Here is a 23,236-nt window from a genome sequence, read left to right as displayed (position 1 = left end):
AGTATGCGTCCTTTTTAGAAACTCAATCACCTGCATCATTTTAGTATTAAAAATCAAAAAGCATGGCTGTCCTACCCTCAACAGATGGCATTATATCACAGTGTTACACTCAAAGCTTACGTTGGTCTGAGTTTTGTGTATTGTCCAATCAAGTACTTTCATTTAGTATGCCAATGGTGCTTCCATTCAAATAAGTACCCAAGACCAGGTTCATAAATGATCATCTATCAATCATTTTTCTCTTCTGAATTCTTGTTTCAGTTTCCTTAGGGAATAGGAATCATAGGCTGCCCCATCCTCATATTAGCTGCACTGGAATATAGCTGGTACTCTTGGAACTCACACAGTCTTCAAACACACAGTGTTCCATGCACCATTACATGTATGGCACCCGTCCCTTACCCTCGAACATTCAAGCATTTATACGGGTTGCAACACACAGGGAAAACAATGCATGTATACATTTTGTGCAAACATCTTCATTGTGCATAACCCAAAAATCTTCATGGATTTCACTGTTCAGTGGGTCAACGAGAGCAGTGTAGAGAAGCAGATGTAAACCTAATTTCTAGTGCCGCCCCCTCACCTGCGTCAAACTAGAATAGCAGCAAGAGAGCATTGTGTGTGACACCAGGTATCATCCCAATACTGCATCGAATATATGAGAGACGTTTTGCACTCAGGCAACACTATCAAATGTACTCTCGCACTGACGTGGTGGGAGGATGTCTGCATACATCACTGGACCTAGAAGAGCTATAAGAGAAATAAAACCGACCACAATGACGTTATCAATGGAAGACACAAGGACACACTGAAACGTTATCCACATACTTAATAAATCTAGATGGAACTGAAGAAACAAGACAAACATGTATGCAAATACAAGACATCATACCCATAGAGAAAATAACTGAGAATAAAATCAGTAAATGTGTATACATAGAAATACAAGGTAGATGAGATATATAGAAGCTAGCTGCAGGAGAAAAAATATAACGTGAGTAAAGCGGCCATGATGAAAAGTTGGACGTCGGACTGTGTTAAAAAAACATACTACCTGAGAAACAGACCAGGGCTGTAGAGCTGAAAGGCACTGGGAAACAGCTTTGTGTGAGGAACAAAGAATATCTATTGGCATGGGATCAAGGATGCCAAATCAAGAAATAATTGCAAGGCACAAGGGGAGTTAAATAGGATAAGCTCCATATGCATGACATATTTCTCTTAGGTTAAGTAAAGGAGAAAACATTTGCAAGTGCCAAGTAGTGGTCAATTAAAGATGCAGAAAGCATAAACCAGATGGAGCAACCAAGACTCCAGGGGCCAAGAGGAGTAATAGCACCAAGTATAATTGAATTAAATAGCACTAAATAAAAGGTAAAAATGGCCAATATCACGTTCTCCTCACACGTGATTAAGGACCCGAAAACAAGGACTATTCTTTAGGCTGCAACTGAAGATAGCAATGTATGTACACTCCTTTAAAAGTCCCCGGGAACAGAACAGTCAGCAAGGTCAACTACAAAGAAGAAGACTTGGCTTATGGCCTGATGAGTGATGGTAGGCTAATTGACCAAGCAGGTAGTAGTCTGACATTGTTCCCCGCACCTAGGTTTTGTTTTTTTCACATGCTGCTAACAAGCCAAATGTCCAAGGTTGGGAGAGAATGCCAACCAATCATGAGGGCCTATATAGCAGTGTATCATACAATGTTGCGTAAGGCAATCTGCTGCTGTTATTCTGCTATTAATCTGTATTCTACAGGCATGCATACAAAATAAGGGGCAGCCAATTCTGTTACTAGCACTTAAACAATGTATAAATATATATGTTCCCATAACCAATCTCTCCTTTCAATAGGTTTTACATTTTGCCTCTTAGGATGACATCCTAGCTGACGGACATTGAGGTATATAGCCTTTGTAAAATTTAAATATAGATGAGAGTGAGTGAGCTGAAGTTTTTCAGTTCACCAGGTCTCCCTACTTTATTTGAGCTGATAATAAAGTAGTACTTTGCCATATTCTTTGAGTCTGTTCGGTTATTTGGGTCTGTGATCGTTTCTTGGAAATTCCACCTGGCACTTGGAACACTCCAGGTGCTACTGCACAGCAGCCTTACATTAGTAATACATAAATCAGTGGTACTTGTTTGGTGACCATGAATGCAGAAGAGACTGTGCAAATACTGCTGGTGCTTAAACCTGAGTGGGACCCTTTCCGTAAAACAGGCCATTTGACCATGTTCGTTCTCAGTCCCGGGGCTCTCACGCCTTCGCTAATTTTGTAATTCTTGAGGTTAAGCCCTAAGTAACTCAGGGTAATCCAGGCATAGAACCCTTGCTCACTGTGCTATGAGAGGCACAGGCTAACTTCAATGATGAGGCCCAACAAGTCTGAAACACGTGTCTAGGGTTGCTGTTGGTACTTTTGTTCAGGAGAGAATGTTCTGGTATTTTGGTGGCAGATATCACTTGTGGGTGGGACCAGAGTGATGTGCAAATGATCATTCCTCCTCTGTGAAAGCTACAGTGAGCTAAAATGAGGTCTTAAGTCCTCCTGGAATGGAACCTACTCATGAACAGGTTATTTGCTGTGTTTGTTCTCTCTCTGTAGGGGGATCCCGCACATCTTTGACCTTCTCTTTAAACAATTAACCCTTTTTAATGCTTCAAATCTTGTTGAACTATTTTAAAAGCTGAACCATGTGTGCAAGCATTGTCAGAGATGTTGGTTCGAAGCCCGGTGAGAGGGACTCAAACTGTTACAGGTTTGACGTGCTGATCTAGTGATTTGGGATAATAATGAGTACTCGTCAATGTGTGCACCTATACAATCAACATGTGATGTGCATTAGTTAAAGCAGTTACTGAAATATAGTTTACTGCCTTTGAAGTTAACTAAACACCGATTGCAAACAATATGTTTCTAAGTCTACAATTTGGGTAGAATGGTATTGAGTTTAGTAAAGTTGATGTTTTCACATGGGCTGATAAAATAAGAGACAAGCCAGTCTTTCAAGGTGCTGCAAAATGCTATGTTTACCCTTAGAACACTCGAGCACAAGTCTTCAATAGCAAACTGACCAGCACAGAACAAAAATACAGAATGTAGCTGCAATAAAACCTAAAAGGCAAAACACTCCTCAACCATGGGCCAGTGAAGGGAGTGAAGACATAGGGCCTGATTCATTGAACGTTTTCCTATGGGATTGTGCCATTATTTAACACTTTCATGAATCAGGCCATTAGTGTTATGTTGTCAGAGCACCTGGCTTCATTGATCACACTTGCAGCCGTGTTTTGCATTGTCTGTAAATGCCTGCAAAGGTATATGCCTATGCATAGCTATGTGAAACTTCCATGATCCAGCCACAACAACAGAGGCACACGAGCAGAATGAACCAGTGCAGCAGAAAGAGGACAATAGTGTTGAAGCAAATAAGAATATAGAAGCATGATTACGCGGTTACCTCAATTTTCCAACCAAGAGTGAGATCCTCATTTAGCAGATAGAAATGATTATGAAAAGTGACTGCTAGAATGGGAGTGGTGCCCATCCCAGCAGGCCAGCAAGATGGGTTACAAGGTTCGAGCCTGTTGCCCACTAGTAACATCAGATCAGATGTGTTCGTATTTTGCTTTATCAGCTGACTGGACATCCAGCCGCACATGCCCGTTGGCAACCCCTCCCAAAAGACCCCAAACGTCAGAATACTATACCTCTCCGACCAATGTAGATTTCATAGTACTAATAAACCCATCCTTGCACTAAGAGCACATGAGAAGACCTCTGAAAGCTACTTTACATGCTCTTGTGACTAAGCAGCTAGAAGCAAACCCACATCCATCCATCCATCCATCCATCCGGTTTTTATATCATGCCACACGCCCGCAGGCCTCAGGGCACTCACAAGACACACAACAATAAACATAGAGGTTATCATGAGGAGGGGTACGCTAAACGGATACAGGAATTAGCCTATTCCTTTGTCAAACAAGTACCCACCATAACAGCAAAGCTTTCTTGCATTGTTCCTCTGTCCCACTAATCAAACCAGGCACCCGCTGTTTCAGAACCACCAGATTGCCAAGAGACACTAGAAATGTCAGTGGGGCACTATAAAACAAACAATACATAACGCAGCATCCCTCAAGGATCTTCATGCGCCCGCCAAACTGTGCGACGGTGTTACCCAGACCCTGGCATGTACTGCGCCTGATCGATAATCCAAGGGACAGGGGAAGGCAGCCGCTACCTGACAGACTTGCTCACTGATGTTATTGCAACCCTATTCAATAAGAACATGCATCTTTAATGTATTCTAGATCGGTGAGTAGAGAAAACAAATGTTAGTGGAGGAAATTGCCTGTCAAGCACTGGGAACTCCTCAGGGTACTCTTACCTTCCTTTACAGCTTTTCGTGCCTATGCCCTTAGAGATTAGGGGTGGGGGGGGCATCCGCGTGCTAATCAGGCTAGGCAAAGATCAGTGCAGTAAGGCAAATACAAGAAAGAAGAGGCTTTTAATATTCCTGTAGCCCATATTAGCCTAACCAGGAGTACCCCATCAAAAAATAAAACAGCATGGGGGGGTCCCGCTACTTGAGAGCACAGAAGGTGCTCAAAGGGTTAACGAGCTCAAACTCCTCCACGTGATATTATTATAGGGCCTGATTTACACTGTTTTCCAAAGCGGTGTTCCCATCTGAAAACGGTTTTGTAAAGCAGGCCAATAGTCTGAGACATACAGACATGCAGCCTTAAAGACACGGATTTACACCTAGAATTGTCCTTTTTTGTGGGTTGTCATTTTTTTATGTGCAGCGTCGAAAGACCTCAGATGACGTCAAGAACCTTTTCTAACGCTGGCTATACTGTGTCTGTCTATCAGCGTTGTTGCAGTTACTTTAAGGCCATTTGGTAAAAGAAACAAACAGAAGCAACCAAGGAACAGCGCACACAGGGTTGGTATTGTCTGCAGGGCGGATACAAAAGTGACTACGTGTGCTGTTTATGAAATGTTATCAAGTTGTGTCTACTCTGAACAGAACACGGTCAAGGCTGTCAAAATTTGAAATGTTCCAGTTTGGCCGTTACTTCATGTATTCGTTGGAAAACAATGTGAGGGAAAAACAGGGAGGGAAGCAAGGCCGCCGCCTGGCTGTTCAGCAACAACCAGGCTAAACGCGAGCAGTCGACGCTGACTTCGCTGGGTCTATGGCCACTGTCATTTTTCCGCCCTTTTTCAATGTTTACTTTTCTCAGCGTGGCATCTTTTGGTTTCTCAGTGGAAGGCCATTTTCAAGGACGTTGGTGGGTAGGCCTAGGTGATATGGGGCTCGTGGATCCGTGAGAGATGCCCCTCTGAAGCATTCAGGTGGGCATAATTAGTCAACTATTATATGAGATTGTTTTTATATTAGATCTGAGAAGTGATGTCACAACTCGCGTATGTTAAGAAATTGTAGCGCAGTCGTTGTTGGTGAGATTCAAGTCTCCTATATCTTATTTTCATACAATTGTTAAGTTGCGACATTACAGATATCTGTTTAGGGGTTAACACTTTAGTTGTAACATAACACATTCCCTATGCCTATGGACATAATTGGCTAAAGATGTCTGCGCGTTGGGGACTGGTCATGCATACAGCCATTGTTACCCCAAGACTAGCACTTACACTTCTGTAATGCTCCACTCATCTGCCAGCAGAAACATTATTTCTGGAAAGGAGAAGTAGGGTGACCCTTGAACCCCAATCCAGTGACAGAGGTGGCAGATATTGTATTTTCGCATCCAACTCCTGACGCTGCCTGAGTCAGTGCTATGGTTCATGGTTATCAACACATTGCTAGGGTGTTATGAACAATTGAATGAACACTAATCTCAATGTGTGTTTTGTACTTACTGATTGAAGTATACAACCCTTTTATCAACACACATGCATTAAATATAAAGATCGCTGGTAATTTCATTGTACATGTAAATCATAAAGAACAAGGACTATCTCCCGAGTCTCCTTCTGCATGTTGCCTCTGGTCCAGCTGCTCCAAGCAATGGCTGGGCGGCTCTAGTAAACACACACCTGACAATGTGACACTCCACAGACAGAAAAAAGGGGGGAAGAGACAAAGAGTGACACAGACCAGAGACAGAGGCATATAGTGAGACAGAGAGCGCCACACCACAGAAAAAGAGAGGCAGAGAAAGAGAGAGAGAGAGGAAGAGAGAGAGAGGGGAAGAGAGAGGGAGAGAGAAAGAGCACTAGACGGGCATGTTATAAGGCAGCTACAGCTGGTTCTATTATAAATCCCATAATTATGATATCAATGAATATTACCTTCCAGGAGATATAGGCAGTGGCTTTTCTGCTATTGTGCACGGCTACTCAATTTCTGCCACACTCTGAATGCTTTTATTAAGAAAATAGTATTGTTTTAAGCATTAATATGAAGTCATTTGTGCATGAGTGACGAACACAAGGGCAGCATTTGTTAACACAATACTTGTGTGTGTCTATGTATGTCTAAAAAGACAACACACAAGGTAGCCCTTGTAAGGATTAGACACAAAGGGCCCGATTCATAGAAAAGTGCACATTGATCCTGCAAAGCCTAAACACCGGGAGCGACTCTGCATGGCCCTACGCGCAGTTTCCAAAGCGGGCTTCATGTATTCATGGATTCAAATGAGCATTTCAAACCGACCGCATATCAAAACAAGCTGCGCGAGGAACGCCCATGACACGCCCTCACGCATATCAAATACATTGCTATAGACCAATCATTCTGCAAACCTCCGCGTCCACCATTGTCTCAACACCCAGCACCCCCACCCAATCTCCACGATGTGCCACCCAAGTGACGGCTGCACCCCTGCAAACCTGCGCAAACTCCCCCATAAGTAATGTCAGCACCCCAGTCAATCTGGGCGATGCCCCACGCAAGTAATAGCATGCAACCCTGCAAACTTGCGAGAGCTCCCCCGTAAGTAATGTCAGCACATCAGCCAATCTGCCCGGTGTCCCAGGTAAGCAACAGCTGCATCCCTACGAAATTGATCGAGCTCCCCCATAAGGAACATCAGCAACCCAGCCAATCTGCGTGACACCCCATGTAAGTAACGCTGCACCCCTGCAAATTTGCGTGATCTCCCCTGTAAGCAACAGCAGCACCCCACCCAATCTGTGCAATGCCCCAAGCAAGTAACGACTGCACCTCTGCAAACCTGTGTGAGCGCCCCCCTAAGTAATAGCAGCACCCCACCCAATTTGTGCGATGCCCCACGTAACGGCTGCACCTCTGCAATCCTGTAAATCCTACTTCCTATGCATCAAAATAGCTGCCAAATACCCATACCGTAAAGCAGCAAGCTCAAGCCTAGACACCACCCACCAGACCCCCTCACCTCTGACACCACCCCAGGCAGCCCCACAGGTCCTCACATCACCCACCAGCCCCCCTCACCTCTGTAACCACCCCAGGCAGGCCCACAGGGCCTCATGACACACACAAGACCCCCTTACCTCTGACACCACCCCCAATCAGCTCCACAGGTCCTCACAACACCCAACAGCCCCCCTCACCTCAAACACCCCCCCAGGTAGGCCCACAGGTCCTCACACCACCTACCAGCCTGCACACACTTCTGACACCACCCCCAGGCAGCCCAACAGGCCCTCACACCAACCCCTTACCTCCAACACCTCTCCCAGGTAGTCCCACAGGTCCTCACACCACCCATCAGCCCACCCACCTCTGGCCCCACCCCCAGAAAGACCCACAAGTCCTCATACCACACAACAGCACCCCTCACCCCGACACCATCCCTAGGCAGCCCCCTAGTTCCTCACACCACCGATCAGCCCCTCTCACCTCCGGCACCACCCCCAGGTTGCCACACAAGTCATCACACCGACCACCATCCCCCCTTACCTCCAACACCACCCCCAGGTAGCCCCACAGGTCTTCACACCACCCACCGGCCCCCCTAATCTCCGACACCAACCATTGCAGGCCTAGAGGTCCTCACACCACCCAACAGCCCCCCTCAACTCTGATATCACACCACAGCCTGGCCCTGCCACATAACCGTCATACCAGTCCAATGTTGAACAACAACTTAACTCAGCTCCACTGGCCTGTCACCAACATGAACCACACTGACCACATAACCACCCATAGACATAACAACTGGGGGCACTGATGCAGAATCCATATGTGTAGCTCATTACAGGACTCCTCGGTACATCCCAACCAGTGGCACAGCAAGAGGACAGGAGAATGTAGCACCAGCGACACAGTGAAATCACCATGTACATGTGACACACTAAAGTTATGTAATTCAATGTGATTTACCATTGTGCCAATGTGCTATTGCAATGGCCTAAAATGCTGTAGGTGAATGACCGATGAGGACACAATTCCAAGTCTTCATTGATAGGACAGAGTCACATGTAATGTGAGGGCAGAGTAGCAAGCAACAATCAATGAATGAAGGGACTCAGGTAGGAAAACATAGCATTCCAAGGCCCTGCAATTAACACAAGTTGGACAACCATGTGTCGGGCTAATGCGAAGGATGTCTGACAGCTTGTGAGCCAAGCAGATGGATGATGGGATGATGTGTACAGCCAGGTATAAATGAAATAACATGTGATGATGAAGCATTCCAGTGGCAGATATGCAGCATAACTTGAGAGCACTCATTGGCTTGTACATGATGTATGTTGGTGGTTGGCCATGTATTGGTGGGCAACCCCCCCAACTCCACAATTGATGAGTTTATTTTGTTTGAAACCAAAGAAAATACAGCACATGAACAGACTACAACTGTGTGATGAACAAAGTCCAAAACTAAAAACAGCACAATTAACTATATACATAGGCAGAAGGCTCAATAGTCCCTCATGACATCCTCCATGGTAGAGTCACTTTCATCGTCCTCCACTTGGAGGTGGGCTGCTGTCTGGTCCTGGACGACTTGCAGGCTCTCCCTCAACCTCCACGCCTTTTCCTCTGTATCCCTGCAAGCCTCATCCATTATGGCAACCCGCCTCAGTGTCCTTCCTTCCATCACCTCTGCCCTTTCCCAAGCAACATGTGGTATCCTTGCCAGTTGCCTCTCCACCATCAGTCCAATTTGTGAAAGCACCTGCACTCCTCCTGCCAGGTGACAGTATGTTGCTGACCCGCTTGCCTCCTCAATGTTGATGGGCACTGCGAGGATTTCCCCAGGCCACTCCTATACTGGTGCTGCCTGGCTAAGCGTACACTGTGCAAGTAGCCCAGCCATCTGGATGTTGTACCATGTCCTCGCCAGTATTGTCCTGATGTTCCAGCTGTCCCACTGATGCCTGTTCCTGTGCAGGTGCCTGGTCAGGCACAGCAACCGCCACTTCTGTACTTTCTGGGACTTGCACCTCAAGCAGGGACATGCTCACTACCAGACTGGGTGTTGTGGGTGGTATTGGAGTAGAGGGGGCTGTGATGGAAACTGGTAAGGAAGGCCCCCCAGAGGACCACTGGGGCACAGAGGAGGAGGCGACTGAATGTGCCAGTGCACAGAGACCACCCAAGAGCAGCACATGCGCCAGCTGGCCCAGGTAGAGTGCCATTGATTTGGGATGCTGTGAGTGCTCAGAATTCAAAGCTCTCACATCATTACAAATCAAGGCTGTGCTCTGTGCAATCCCATCCAGCAGGGCATGCATCATCTCAGCGCTAATCCCTGTGGCACCAAGTAGGCAGCATGATATCAGTGGAGGCATCCACAGTGGGGGTCACTGCTGCATCATATGGAGCATGGACAGGAGGTTGGGCAGCTCCCTCCACGGTGCACTGCACATACTCCTGTCCCTGGCTGCAGCCTGAACACCCTCCTGGATGCCCCCACCCAACCCTATGCGCTGGCCTTCACCTGCCTCCACCTCTGCCACCCCCTTTATCTCCCTGGATGACTCCAGAGAGCCTTCCTCCCTGGATGGCCTCTCCATTTCCACACCCTGACCCACAGCCACTGAGGAGTCCCCCACCACAACAACCACCTGGGACGTACCCCCAGCAGCACCACCCAATGGAACTTGCACTCCCCCAGCCAACTCAAGCTCCGATGATGTGGACTCAAGTTGGGCTGGCCGGGGTGTGTGCTTGGTCTGGTGGTTTTGTCCCTGCCCTTATGCTCCACAGCAATGCCTATGTCCTCTTCACAAGCTGAAACAACATTTGAAAATTGGGAAAAAAAGCATTGACATCAGTAACCACCGACGATGGATTTGTGCCATCCACAAAATAAACATGAGCATGTACCAACCATGAAATGACACATACACGATGCATACACATGTACGTGCCCAGGCAATCTTAATTGCTAATGCTGCATGATTGTAGTGTGAAGGCCCAATCACAATCATGACACATGTCAACAAACCATATCGCCATTAACAGGTAACGCCACCATACCAATGAACAACAAACACAAGAATGACTTGCAGCCATGTGCGTGGGAACATTACCAGGGCACCTGCCCACACAAACACAGTCACCAATGTGCACATGCAACAGCATGACCTGCACACATATCTGTGAACAAAAAAGTCTGGTGGCCAAGCATACAAATCTTGTATGTACACACATACACTTGTGTCTCAAATGCAGTGGGATGAGAGGTCTCACCCAAGTCCCAGAGACGTCAATTCATCAACTCCACAAATGCAGGCATAAATGCACATGTTTCACTATCAGCAGATGTGCCTCCATGGATGCACTGTCAGGTCTGCCAAACATGGACTTTTACATCATGCATATCACTCACATGCCCACAACATAGCATGTCCACTTCTGTGATGTCCAATCACTTGCTCCATTCACACACACTGCATGTGCCCAAGTACATCAAGCCATTAATGTGCAATCTGTTAATACTCATGCAAATGCCAGTATACAATGTCTGATGCCACAAATGGCTTACATTGGCATGAGCCAGCAATTAGCTGTGTCTCACAACACACACAAGTTACAAACAGCATGTGTCATCTGCAAACATGCATGCCACACATATGCCGTAGAGCATTGTCCAACATGGGTACTCACCAGCGGCATCCAGATGACTTCTTCAGGCCAAGAACTGGGAGTGGAGGTCTGAATAGAACCTCTCAAGCACCTGCAGCTCCATTTGGGTGAACCAGTGAAAGTCAGCACATTACAGCTCCACTGTGGGTTCTGTGTCAGTGGCTGCCACCACCTTGGAACGGTTATGGGTCTTGATGTCATCCCAACGTGTTCCTGGGGCAGTCTGCCACCCCATCCACTTTGATGCCAGCTGTGATCTCGTTCCAGATTTGCAACCTTGTGTAATTGCCCAGCTGCGTAGATGGGAGAAGAGGGCATCATAGGCACCCATGACCCGAACCACCAGGATGCCATCTTTGGTAGAGGTGATATTTGCAGCCCTCTGCCCCCAGTACACAGGTGGCCTGTGTTAATGACTCCAATCAAGCGTTCCCACTAAGTCAGTGCCTTGTCTGGGATTGCTCAAGGGAAGCCCCTATTTATATATTTTTATGTTCAGTTTGTGTACTCTGGATGACAACTCTTATATAACACCCCTCTCTTAGAATCCCCCTGACCCCACTGAGCCAAGAAGTATATATATATATATATATATATATATATATATATATATATCACTTTTATAATAAATTAATAATTGATATCACACTTAGACATATGACAGTGAGTGATCAACAATGGATGATGTGATACTAGTACAATGGGTAATTACTTAGGAGTAGTATAGAGGATAAGGTAGCTGAGAATGCTTTATATGGTACAAGGAAATACAAGGTGGAAAAGAAGCAACACAGGAATAAACTTGATATGATTTCAGCAAAAGATAATGTGATCACTTTTTCTTTGACAATTCACTCCCCCCCTATGCAATGTAAGGAGATGGAAGTAACACGCACAATTCTCAGGAATACACACAAATGCAATACAAAGTTCCAGTTCCCCCCAGCGAGCTTAGAGGAAAACAGGTATGATTTTAAACACAGGCAAAATCCTTTGAAATGTGGTGGCAATGAAGTGAAAAATATACTCAAATTGCTTTTAATTCCCTATAGGAGGTTCAGGGTGAGTGAGAGATACTTTAAATCAGTTCAGGCCAGCCCTATCAATGATTCAGGGATGGTTACCAAGTTGAAAACAGAATTCCGTGATGGAAGTAAAAGATAAATGTTTTTACACGTGGCTGGAATGAAGCAAAATGTAAATCGCGGCAATTTAGTCGCGTGCGTCGAGCGCAATGACGAAGTAACTAGGCTCGTTGTAAAGCTTAGAATCTTAACTGCAGAATGAAAGTTAAATTCCGTTCCTAGGACAAACGGTTCCCGAGATACGGCCGATTTTGTGAAGGTAGATTCTCCAAATGAAATTTTAAAGTTCAGAATGACAGAAGACAGTTTTGCAGCTTTGAATCAAAAGAAGGGACACAATTCCTAGTTCTCAATAGGTTAAAATAGTTCGAATTAGATTATTTTAAACTAAGAGATTGGTTTTGCACAGTTCTGGCTGAGTACTCACACTATATGTTCGACAGGAATGCGACTTCGTCACAGATCGGGTCAGGATTGGCTGTGGTTCTCTCGCCACTGGGTACTGGTTCTCTGGTTCTGCTCACAGTGATCTGGGTCAGCTCTCAGCGATCTGGTCTGGGTCTGGTCTCTCTGGTCTCTGGAGATTGATGGATTTGAAGTCTGGATCTCTGGATGTGAAGTCGTCTGTCATCGTGCTCCGAAAGGAAATGGAAATTGAATGTCTCTACCTGTCCTGCACAGTCTCCTTTTATGTGTTTAGAAAGTGGGTGGGTCGGCTCATTCTGCATGCCCAACCCTCTCAACTTATCATTGGCCAGTTCCTCCTCTCTCCCTTGATTGTGGGAACTGGGTTGTGAGTCAGAGTGATGAGGTAGGTTTATGGTCAGAGGATCCTCCCCTTGTCAAATTGCACACAAATCTATTTCTGATCCAAATACATGTTTATCTATGTACCATTTTTCTAATATTATATGTCCAGTTAACATATTTTCTGTAGCACCAAACCATCCGATCCCTGTTTTTGTAAGATGTTGTGTCCACTTATGACAGAATTCTCCCCTTTTCATCCAGATAACGACCTCTAAATCTTTCCAGATTTTACACAAATGTGCACCAGGGATATGGGTTTCAGATGATAAAGTGTCAGATTTTTAACATGCATACATTTGGAGTACCAACCTTTTTTCCGCTACTATCCCCAAGAACATACCACAGAGTCCTAACACCTCTTAAAATGTGCACAGAAAAATCACAAGAATGATGATATTATTTATATAATTTTTACAAGTCTGCGCTATGAATTATCCATCTTTTTAAAATTATGCTCTGGCCCCAAAGGGGTGTGGTTTTCCAAAGCACATGGTGGAATTTCTGGTTTATCCACTTTACCCCAAGCTCAGCTTGCTCACAGATGCAGTGCCCCTCCCCGTTTCCTTCCAAGAGGAAGCCATTTACGACCCCCCTAATTTAACATTTGCCTGGGCCAAGGACAGTGCTTTGTTTAGTTTCCTGCAGTCCCCAGGTGCTCCTCCCCTGATTCAATCGGGGAGGTGTCATCTCCTTTTGGTGGGGGCAGCAGAATGCAGCCAGGCCTGGGAACACAGCTGCTGATCAAGTTTCCACTCCTGTCGGTGGTAGTTGCCGGGCAGAATTCACTCTCTTCAAGCCAGGCTTCAGCTAAATGTCACTTTAGTTCCCAGTTTTCTACATTCAAATCAAACTTGCAATTTTTACACATGCAGCTAGAACGCTGATTCTAAGTTCAAAACTATGACATTTAACAGTTGCAAACTATGTGACACTCAACAGTAGGTCACTCATTTATTTTAAACATTTAGATTTTAATGTCTTTCAGTCCAATTTCACTTGAGCTGCTGACGTCCACAGCCCAGCCAGTTTTGTTATAAACATTGTTTTGGGCTCTTTCTCTTTCCAGATTTAGTATGCACACAAGAATACATTCTGACAAATGTCTGCTGGTGTTCAGTGAGATTTTTGAATATCTTGCAATGTTTAAAATAGGCATTTTTAGCTTGCATTTCAGAGAAACAAAGGTGATTTCAAAGCGCTTTTTTAGCTAACCGGCACTGCTGTTTTTCCTTTGGCACACATTTCACCCATGGCACTCCTGGCACTTCACGCTCGCACTGGTGGGTGGCAGGTCAGGGGAACATTTTGGTGTGCGCCAAAACTGCACGGTTTTCCTGGATTCTGACGCAAATGTGGGCTTTTCCGCCCTCTTGGATTTCCTAAGCCCACAACACCAAATGTTGCAGCATAATAGTCCAAACGTGGGTCATGACACCCAACACCTGGCACCTGGACACCAACATGGTCCCAGCCAGACAGGGTCAGCGCCAACACCTTGTGCCACTCTGGCAAAGAAGGGGCGCCCTGCATGGCAGGAAGAGGCTCAACCCCAAGACACAACAAAGGACATTGGCCTGCAGAGTAAGAAAAACTTTTCTGATGATGAGCTCCATATCCTCATTGACGACATGACTGATTACAATAGTTATATGTGCCTGTATGCGGGGAGCATCAATACACCCGTACAACGGATGGTACATTGGCAGCGGGTTACGGACCAGATCAGCACTTTAGGGGTGGAGTTGTGCACTGCTGAACAAGCTCGGAAGTGCTGGAATGACCTCACCCATCGCACCAAGCACAAGCTCAGTGTCAACCTGGCCTCTGCACTGGCAACTGGAGGGAGGTCGCCAGAGGTGGAGCAGCTGACATTCCATAATGAGGCCATGAGTCAATTCATTCTCATTGTGCAGGTGCAAACCATGTGAGGCCTGGAGAACTATGAGGACACATCTGGTGAGTGGCTGTCATTGTGCATCGTATGTTTTGCCAGTCATGAGTGACCCACCTTATTTGTGTAGTGGCACATCTGGCTGCAGTTGCATGACATCCCTGGGTAATGCATTTTTGCAGGTGTTCAGACTCATGTCAGATAGCCATCATTCTGGCAGTACCCCATGTGGTGGACATGTATGGCAGTACACAACCCATAGGGACTCCTCTGGTACATGGGTAGCATGAGACACCAACATGTACTGTTGTGTGCTACATTATTTTGGCATGTTACTCTTACACTCTGCCCTTATAAACTGGTACATGCAATCGTTGTTCAACTACCACATAATTTCAAGCTGAGTTGCATGTTCCATTTGTCACCTGCTCCTGCGGGATGTCTTGTCATGATGCATATCTGAGTTTTCTGTCAGCACGCCTTGTGATGTGCCGAGAGTGAAGGTGCATAACTGCCCACATACCACAGCCCCGAGTTGCAGGCATTATGTTGCTGCTTATTTAAATTAGTGTATTAAGGGGTTATGCTATTCACTACATGGTGAACAATAGCTGATGGTGGATTGTCATTCAGAGGTTGGCATCCTTGCAACATGAAAATCACATGGCCATAGACAGCCCATGTGGTAGGTCATGGAAATAATGAATGGCAATGAGTGTACCTGGCTGCATTCCATTCTATGCATGTACATGGTAGCGATTCAAACATATCAAATCACTTACATTTTAAGGCACCTGTGTGGTGTCAAAGGCCTGTATGTGTCTGTCAGTTGATACTTGACAGGCACATGCCTTGTCACTTCCATCATTGTGCTGTGCATTTGCACAGACATTGGCCTCTCTATGAACTGGATACATGCACAGTTCCCCACATCTGTGTCAGCTGTCTGATAAGGTTAGACATGCCAGCTGTATCGCACACCCAGATGTGGCATGATGGCTTTGTTGCAACATGCCTTATGTGATAGGTATCTGAGGCAGTGCTGGTTCACAGTCTGAGCATGCACAGTGATGAACTTTTCACTCAGCATTTTGGAATGATATGCATATACAGGGACTGCATTGCAAACAAAAACACCCATGCCGGAAGCATTGCTGTGGGGGTTGATTGTTGCACATACATGCTACTCATGGACCTTGTATTACCTTCATCACCATGCCCAAATACTGTGTCTCAGGATATGTTGTATGCGCTCGACATTTACACATACACAGCCTCCCCACCAGCATAGCTGGAGCAGGAACAGCAGGGCCAATGTAATGTATATGGCATGCAGCTATCAAACAAGTCTCACTTCTTGCCTCCTCCTCATCCTCTTTCATATATTACTGCCTGTCTGCTATATAGGCATGGTGCACTGCTATCAGTGTCTGCCTCAATTCCAGTGACACAGAGAGCCTACACATTGTGAGCCCTGCTCCCTCTTTTCCTCCCACACTTTGGCCGCAATACATGGTCGCACTCCCCTCACCCTCTTGTGGGTCAATGGACCTTCTTGTCATTGTCAAATCCTCTCTCCTTATCTCTTCACTTCACGGACCTTGCTTAATAGGCCCACTTTCAGCTGAACCCCTTCAGTAGCATTTTCCCTTTCTTCACCTTCCCCCACGACCTCAATGTCTTCAGTTCTCTGTTCCAATCCTGATTTGTGTGTCATGTGTTGACCATGGTGGTGGCTTTGGATATGGGCGGCTGACTGTTGCCATTTGATGTCCTTCAGCACTACAATGGCACATGTGCAGTACTTTTCCCTGATATATGTGGAGACATGACAGTTGCATGGCCCATCATTGTGCATTTACATCAGTCTTGTATGTCAATGTGTCCACCGACGGCATGGACAGGACCGGAAGAGAGGAGGATACTAATCAGAAAATGCCATGCATCTGTTGCTTATAGCTCATAGTGTGTGAAAGCACAATGTCTGATGCCTGCATGTCCTGCCATTTGTTGTTTGAGTGCTCTTTGATGCACATGTGCATTTGTGTCTCATGGCACATGGCTCAATATGTCTTTATCTGTAACATGTGTAGGTGAGGATGCACCAGATGCAGAGGAGGAGGAGGAAGAAAGGTTAGTGGTGACCACAAGTGGGGGACATGGTGTTGTACGTCGTGAGAACCCACTGGTGCTCCAGACCATCCTCAGTCATGCTGCAAACTCTTCGGACTCAGATGGCTTTGATGCTGAACCAGATATGTATGCCTCAAAGAAGGCAAACATGAGTGCACCAATGGGAGGATCAGTTGGCACCCTTGAGTCTGCAGTGGTGCATTTGGCTGCACAAGGCCAGTCAGTGGTGGGCCCCGTCTGTGGTGGTTATGGCTGCAAGTCCACCCTCCCATGAATTGACATCAGGTACTGGGGTTGATGTCCAAGGGAGGGTTGCAGACCTGCAGCCAATGACAGAGGTACCACAGCAACGGGCATGTTCCTTTGCATAAGGCCACCATGGGCCCCTCACAGATGGTGGATGTGTGCTGGCTGGTGCGACAGTGTGGGAGCAGCAGATGTTGCATGCCACCATCCAACAGGGCAATGTTTTGGACAAAATCCCAGAGGGCATAGGGCATGGATAAGATAGCCAAGACCATCACCCCACCAGTGGCCTGGAAAAAGCACCAGCTGCAGTTCATGTGGTCCTCATTCCGCTCCCACAGACTGCGCATGGAGGTCAACATCATGGGCCAACATGCTGGTCTGAGGTGTCTGCAGGAGTCCCTGCACACAGATGATCAAGCACACAGAGAGGCCCTGAAGTGTGAGGTTTAGGCCTTGAGGACTGCTATCCATAACAAACTCCCAGCCACAAGGACACTGATCCACAAGGAGATGTATGCCTTCAGGTAGACACTGTCCGAGCAACCCAATGCCACACAGGTCAGTGTGCATACAGTCTCTGCAGCCATCATTGAGGACATGCATGGAGACCACACCGCCCTTACTCTGCTGGTGCATTCAACCATGTAACGGCTGGCCATGGACAGTGAAGACCAGGCCTCAGCACTGCGTTGTAGGGCTCCAAAACCACAACCAACGGCAGATCACCCGCAGGATGGGGGTCCCAGCACATACCATCATCATGGTCAACTGTTGCTATGAGGTCCATGAGTCCATGCAGGGGAGTTTTATTTTGTTTTTCACTCATGTCGCTATTGACATGCATCCTCCCCCTCTAAGGTGGACTCCACCGCCTCAAGTCCAGGATCGACATTTTTTGTTTCTTTTGTATATGACCGGTGTAGTCTTTTATTTTTTATTTCGGCATGTGTTTTAGTTTTGCCCTTTCCAAGCTGGACTCTTTTTCTTTTATTTGTCTTCCCCTTCAGATGTGCAGTTGTCCTCTCAAAGACATGATGAATGTAATTTTGAACATGCAGCCATGCACAGTGGTGTCTACTGCCATGGCTGCCTTGAGGTCGACAGGATGGGATGTGCAGGTAACAATGGGTATATGTAATCTTGATACATATGTGCTGCATGCATGATTGAGAAATATGGCTGGTGAAATGCAATGTTCCATGTTGTTGCAGTGATCCTGATTCATCCGGTGATTGCACTCCATGCATGTGTTACATTATCTACTTCCCACAGAGTGTCTTCATATATTCTCCTTGTGTGAGTTGCAAGTGCACCCTGGGACCCATGCACACATACTGGGACTGTCTCACTCATGGTGTGTGGTCTGTTGGGGGTGAGTGAACAGCTGCATGTTGTCCTGAGCTCCATTTACTGTGGTGTCCAACTGGGGTGAATGTTGGTTAGTGTAGGGTATGGGAATGTGGTTGTAGGCACTTCTTTGCAGGGATGTAGCGTACATGAGTGTTTTTCTGCTTTCCAAGCCATGGTGGCTGTTGCCGTGGTATGCCTGATGTAGAGCTGCTGATTGACCTTTCACATTTGCCCATTCTTTGCCAGGCTGCCCTTCTCCATCACACACTTTTGTCGTTCATGGCCCACGGCATGTGGTACATTTCCTTCTCTGTTCCTTCCAGGCTCTCTGACCAGGCTGCTAAATTGTTCATGTCTCCGTCTTCCTCTCTTGGACAACTTCTCTCTGCACTCTCCCACTGTGATGTCAGACATATCCATCCTCATCTACCCTCCAGCCAGTCTCCTCCTTGCAGTGCTTTTCCCTTGCCCTCTCTCTCCCTCTCTCTCTCTATCTCCACTCCACTACACTGCTAGGCAATCGTCACTCTGTGTCCTGTCTCCCTCTTGTCAACCTTTGACACTGGGTGGTACATGCCCATTTATTGTTCCATACATGAGTTGTCATGGATGTCCAGTATCTTTATGTTGTTTCAATGGATGTCTTTGTGATTTGAAAATGTATTTCCAGGTGTGATGTAGTGGATGCAATCCAGGGGAGTGTCATGTGCAGGTGAGTACTCAGGGTGTCACTTTTGTTGTGGTTTGTGGCAGGGAATCTGGTCCTGGGTGGGGCTGCTTTTCTTTTACTTGTATTGAGGTGAACGGGTTCAGCTTCATGGGTGCATGTCACATGTGGTGATGGTAGGCTGGCTTGTCCATGCATGAAGTTTTTTCAAGCCAATCAGGGTGGAACTGGTTGCAGGGTGATAACTTTGAGGGAGGCTGTCACTGTAGGGCCTTTGATGGTGAGTTGTCATGAAGGTGGCAGGCCCAGCTCTTTGTGTGCTGTGACACATGGGGATGGCTGGGATGGTGAGCGTTTCCTTGCAATGTTCACATGTGTCTTGCCTGCCACGTGGCATCCCATACAATGAGTTTTCAATAGTCATGTCTACCCACGCAGGCCGTCCAATCTTAGTCCTTCTTCCCCTTCTTGTGATACTGTCCCAAGACAAATCCACACACATGATAGCATTGCTGGCCATTTGTTGGAAGCCATGTTCTGCACGGACAGCAGGCACAAACCATTTTCCAGGGGTTGTTGTTTGCCAGGGTGAACATGTATTGTGTACAGTACACCAGCAGATTGTATGAGGCATGTTGACAGCTGCTGAGTGCATCTCAATGCTCCCTTCCGTTCAAAGCCCATGAGACCCAATTCAATCCAGTCCCAGTGAAGTCTGCCTTCCCTTCCACTTTCCTGTTGTCTGCTCCCTTTTGTGTGCCAGTGACCTTGCCCTCTGTTTATCATTGCTTTTTCATGTCTGCTTGTGTGTTTCGAGCATGTTTCCTCAGTGTGCTGCCTTCCAGTATGACGGCTGCCTCTTTGAGGTGCTGCCTTCTGTCAGATCCTATCTTCTGTGCAATTGGTGATATCTTTCAATAACATCTTCTTGGACGTTGCATCATCGGCTCCCCTGCCAGTGTTTACTGCACTGTCCCAGTGCCACATTATTGAGGGGATGTCATATTGTGATATTAGGAGAACTTCCAAGGGGATCCTGGGCTTCCATCCTCTCAGTGGTCTGTTTTTGGGGGTCCTTTCAGTGTCATACCGACTGTGGCCAGATGCGAGTGTTCAGAATGTCCCATCATCATGATAATGGGTAAGAGTTTCAATGAATGGCACACAGGGGGAAGTGAGTGTAGGTGTTGTGGGTGGGTAAGGTGTCAATGGGCCTCATTACGAGGTGGGCGGTAAGGGTTAACGGGCAACGGTAAGGAGACTGGTGCGGGTAAACCCTTACCACTCTATTCCGAGGTCCCTTATCGGGTCCCACTATGGGCGTCTGGTATTACCAGGCGCCCTTAGCGGGAGCCGCTAAGGGACCAGAGAGCTAATAACGGGCCCGCTATTAGTGGGCCCGTTATTAGCTCCATCCCCATTCCCATTGAGCCATATAGGTGCTTGAATGCGAATGGGGAATGGTTCTCGGAATGTGGATTTACCGGGTCCTCCAAGGTTGGAATGACCCGGTAAGTCCCTATTTCAAGAACCCGGACCCGGAATGTGGTAAGGGGGTAGCCATGGCGCTAATAGCACCATGGCTACCTCCTACCTCTTAATGAGGCCCAATGTGTGGGGTGTTCATGTTGCATTGGCGTGAGAAGGGGGGATCTGACTGCTTGGGTGCAGGGACACAGGGTGATGGGTGGCTGGTGAGTTATTGTTTGCATTTGTTGCATGCTACTCAGGGGGGCACATGTTGCTGTATGTTTGGGTGCATGGATGTGTTGCCTGCCCTTACATTTTTTTGTATTTCTCTAGAGAGGCATTGTGCATGGGAATATGGTTGATGCGATTGAATGTGAAGTTGCTGCTGTATGTGTGTACAGGACACAGCATCAGGGTTTGGTGGTTTCCAGGCTGACAGACGGGGAACTCCATGGATTGCACAGTCCAGCTGGTGCAGGCACACATGGCATAATGTGGGATGTGCATATTTATTGCAGTGCACTTGCATTTTTCTGGATCGACATGACAGCCTTGATGTGACTGTGTATTGTGAGTATATTTTCTGTCGGGAATGGGTTGGCAACTCAACCTGTTTAATGTTCTGGGACATGCGCTGTCCTCACATGTCCTTTTTTTTACATCCATTTGGTAGTATGCCTTCCTACTTGTGGTCTCATGTGTGTGTTTTGGTCACTACATGCACACCAGTCGTTGTTGTCGCTTTGATGGTGGTCAGGGACTTTGTTGCGTGTGTTGTGTGCTTTTGGTTGTACTACAAGATTCAAGTTCCTATGACTGTGTTGGAGATTTTTGCATAGCCATAAAGATTAGGGGCATGATTCAGAGAGTGTTTCCCTATTGGATTGCCCAATTATTTGAAGCTTCTGTGAATCAGGCCCTTGGGGTGTATCAACTACTTTTTCTCACTTACAAATTGTCTCAGACTCGGTGGTAATTTTAATATGGGATGCTGAGTCTCCCTATTCACATTATGTATGTAACATGTGGAAACTTGCGCCCATACTTTCACGCGCGCATCAACATGGATAGGTTTGAACCTGTACTGCATGGTGATTAAAATTAGTGAACAAGTTGCTTTTGATATCCATGAATGACTAGGTGCTAAGAATTGAATGTTGCCAAGTTGATGCATTTTTTGTCCGAACATGTTTTTACTTGTTTATGTATTTTTCCATTTGTATATTTGCTCTGCTTCCAGAATCATTGTACTCCCAACTTTGCAAAGTGGGAGTGGTATACTGCCACTTAGAAATCTTATCTGGGGCTCAGTTTGTGCATGTTGTTTTATGTCTAATGGGCACACAAAATGTGCCCTCCCAGAGGCACATTCTCAGGGTGTTGTTGTGGGCACGGAGGATAGGCCCCATTTCAGATTGGCACCTGGGATGTGGCATCAGTGTGTGTGCTCGACAGGGGCTGTTATTATGTGAAGTATGATTGCACCAGATGGGTGTGTGCAGCCTCTTCACATTTCCTTTGGCCAACCATCAGCATGGAAGGTGCCTGTGGGGTGTGGGCGGTGTCTCACCTGCATTTCCACAGGTACACCACACTGTGTAGCCACATTGTGCAGTATACATGCAGTCACTATGATTGTACATACTACCAGTGCTGCATATAGCAACATCCCACTAGAGCAGTCAAGGGAGCGAGACCTTGACTTCAGAACTCTGAATGTGCACTCCACTATGCCCCTAGTAGCTACATGTGATCTAGTGTATCTCACCGCAGCTGGTGTTGTGGGATTCCGAATTGGTGTCATTATAAATGTTGACAGCGGGTAGGCACTGTCCCCTTTAAATGTATTCATGGTTGTCATCATCATTTATTGTCAGGGTCTATTGTTCAGTGTGTCACATGCATGCATGTGCATGACCATTCATATTCACCAATGAGCCATGCATTGCCATGTTTTCCAGATGCCAAGGCCCAGTGCAAGGGTGACTGGTGGAAGATCTAGCTATCATGTGTGCTGCCCGGAAAGTTGACATATACTTCTATGATGATTGCATTGGCATCACACAATACCTGCACATTAATGTGTTTACAATTTCTGTAGATGTGCTCTGTCATTCGGGGGGCAGTTGCGCAACATGTGTGCAGTCAAATGCACCTAGTACACAGGGGAAGTGTGCTACGGCATACAATTCCTGGATCACTGTCTGCCTTTCCACCGGTGTTAGGGGCATATACATGTGCCTGCTCACACGTGCACATGTTGTTATGCATGACAATACCTGGTGTAGACAGTGGGATTGGTTGGCCTGGGATACACCACCAACTATTGAAGTGATTCACTGGAAGGACCGAGTTGCAATAAAACTGAGTGCAGTCAGCTTTTTATCTAGGGGGAAAAGGGACTGGGAGCAGATTGTGGGTGATGCTAAGCCATCTTCCCACTCCCTGACAAGGTCTAGGATTATAGGGGGGGGGGACCTGTGCCTTGAATATACCTGGTCATCCGGCATC

The sequence above is a fragment of the Ambystoma mexicanum genome, chromosome 4q (genome assembly GCF_040938575.1).
Source record: "Ambystoma mexicanum isolate Mex_15411 chromosome 4q, UKY_AmexF1_1, whole genome shotgun sequence".
Taxonomy (NCBI): domain Eukaryota; kingdom Metazoa; phylum Chordata; class Amphibia; order Caudata; family Ambystomatidae; genus Ambystoma; species Ambystoma mexicanum.
Note: the sequence above shows the minus strand (reverse complement) of the source record.